A 3,012-nucleotide genomic window follows, 5' to 3' on the forward strand; every position below is an offset into this window, starting at 1 on the left:
TTCTTTTCTTCTGCAGATTGATGTGAAAACACACATGCACATACATCGTTCAAACATCCAAGAGAGAAATAACAATCAGCAAAACCTATTTCTAATCGGAGGTGGACACAAAGAAACTGTGAAACCTTAATATGGAAGCAGAATTTATTTCCCTTTAGGATATTCTATGCACAAATCACAGTGGCATCAACTGGTACTACATAAAGTGTTTCATACAGTGAGACTGGAATATGCTGCGTCTGAATATGTGTGCATTTGCTGCCCTCTTGTGGTGTTGGCAGGCAAGTTCTTTCTGTGTTGTAAGACAAAGGAGCTCAAAGAAATCCTCAAAAAGCAACAAGCGACATACAAAAAGGACAGTGAGAACAGAAAGCTTTCACTTATTGTATCATTTTATTTCTCAAATGTACTGTATACCGTCACAGTTTACAACACAGCTTTAAATGTAAATACACAGCAAAATAAATTCATTTCATACAAAATTAAATTTCAGAAATAATAATAGTGTTACTTCTATTTTGCTCTACTAGAACTCCTTGAAGTCGGTCTTTCAGTTAAGTTTTCCACCAAAGTTCACATTTAAAAGGAGTCAAAAACACATGAAAAAGACCCATGAAACACAAAGAACAAATCAAAACTCTGACCTCTGAGGAGTCACGTTGGTCCTGCCTGTTTTCTGGGTGGCTTTCAATTACTGAATTGTTTTCCTCATCTCATAAACTACAATTAATCCCGCCACTGTTCCCGTTTTCTTAATCAAAACATCTCATAAATGTATCTTCAGCTACGAGGAAGCAGCTCTCTGCAGAGCCACATAAAGAGATGCAGGAAAGGTAAAGTGGAGCCTCGTCCACAGATTGGCCTTTTCGTTCAGGTGTGAAATACTTCAACACACACACACACACACACGTACAGAGGAGGATCCGCTCAGACAGCATGCACATTAAACAGGTTGATATGTTCAAATTCGGTTTTTATTTAGCCGACGCTGTAGCTAAACATCATACAGTAATACATCTGTTTCTTGTCTAATACCGGGAGATACAGCGGGGACATATTCAGTTACACAATGAATCCAGAACGACTACAGATCAAAACAGGGAAGAGAAAGCCACCATTGGTTACTGAGTTGATTGATTATGCAGTGTTCGAACAGCCGAGTCAGATTAAAGCCAATCACATGTGATCAATACCATCATCTGAGCCTGTCTGATGACACTGTGGTGACAGTTAACCTGAACTTGTCTTCGTGGGAGACCATTGCTGCATTGTTGCATCAATAAATAATCAAGCAATAAATAGATCCATAAATAGTTACTCATGATTGTAACACTCTAATATACAGTATATTTCAAGGTTTACCTGTGATTACTTCCACTATTTACATTAGCACAATATACCGCACACACACTCACACACACACTCCGCCTTGTACAAACACATGCACGCTGAATAAACCCTACACAGACGTCTTCCTCACAGCGGTTCTGTTAATGTTTTACAGAATCATACGACACTCAAATACACAGTAATTCTTCATATTCCCAGAGACACTTACACACCGGTGCTTTCCGTTTCTGAGGCTTGTGCACGAAGGAGAGGACGGCCGACTTTACACAGATGTGTGTGTATTTCTGTTAATATATGTTGCTGCATACATTAAACCGTGGCTATTATGTTACTTGGACGTGTGTAGATCTCCAGGGAGAGGGGAGTGTAAGCTGAGGGGGGGCTGAAGGGTTTAATTAAAAGATCATCAAGTGGTTTTGCATGTTTTAGCCTGACCAGTCGTATACGTGTAACCACTGCCCATCTGCAGGTATCATATAAAGTTATGGACAGGGACTCTCACCACTTCATTAGTCCTGTGAAAAGTTTTGAAACTTTTGGTGCATTCAAGGATATTCTGACATCTGAGCTTCAAGAGTCAGCTGCTGAAAACAAATGGCCAAATTCACATCATCTCTTCCACAATATCAATGTTTGCTTATCGTTTGTCTTTAAGCACGTTGAACTGCCTTGTTGTAGAGACGTGCTGTATAATGACATGTCTTCCAATATAACAGTCCATGCCTATGAATCTGAAATACTATTTGATTCGCTATTGTACATTTGACAAAAATGATGATAGAAAATTAATAAGAATGAAAGTAAGTGAAATCAATGGCTGCCTGGAAGGAACAATATCTACATTTTGGAGCACATAGATGCATTTAGAAGGCTAAAACATGTAAAACTACCCAGTGTGGTTATTTAATATCATATCTGGTGCGTGTGAGACTGTCAGAACAGGAATGGATTGTTTTTGCTCGCCGTCTCAGCCAACCCGCTGCCGGAGAGCGACTGTGACTGCGGAGTGGATCCTCCCAGGTGAGCCACTCCTGCTTGGTGAATCCCTCCAAAGACACCGGGCTGACCCATTCCTGTTCCCCATAAAAGGGAGTCAGCCAAAGGATTCCCCACCAGCGATCCAGACTGTACCATTCCCACTCCTCCACAGGGGGGGTTCATGTTAAATCCCACTTGTGGACTCCCTCCCATAGAAACAGATTGTACCATTCCAGTTCCTGAACACGGAGGAGCCACCTGAGCTGCCTGAAGCGTATTTAAGCCAAAATGAAACGCTCCCGTGGAAAGGGGTGGTAGCTGAAATGGGGGGGCGTCACTGGAAAGATTAGCAGCTCCAAAAGTGGAAGGAGCACCAAAGGAGGGAGGGTGGGTGGAACCGAAAGGACTGCAGTGTGGGGCTGATCTTTCAGGGAGGGATCTGAACACGGGGCCAGATGTCATGCCCCTGGCTTTGAAAGCGCCTGGGAAATTAGGAGGAGTAAACAGGAGGATGGAGGGATGAGGAGGAAGGAGGGATGGGGTTTACAGTTTGAAGTATTCCAGCAAAGAGAAAATGCACCAAAGCAGAGAGAGGAGGGGTGAGAGGAGTTAAATATCTGCTGGTTAATAATACACACTAGTCTCTAATACTAAAACTTCAACAGGTCACTAATGCTCACGCAC

The sequence above is a fragment of the Morone saxatilis genome, unplaced genomic scaffold, assembly GCF_004916995.1.
Source record: "Morone saxatilis isolate NCDOM2014 unplaced genomic scaffold, NCSU_SB_2.0 Contig9, whole genome shotgun sequence".
Classification (NCBI taxonomy): Eukaryota; Metazoa; Chordata; class Actinopteri; family Moronidae; genus Morone; species Morone saxatilis.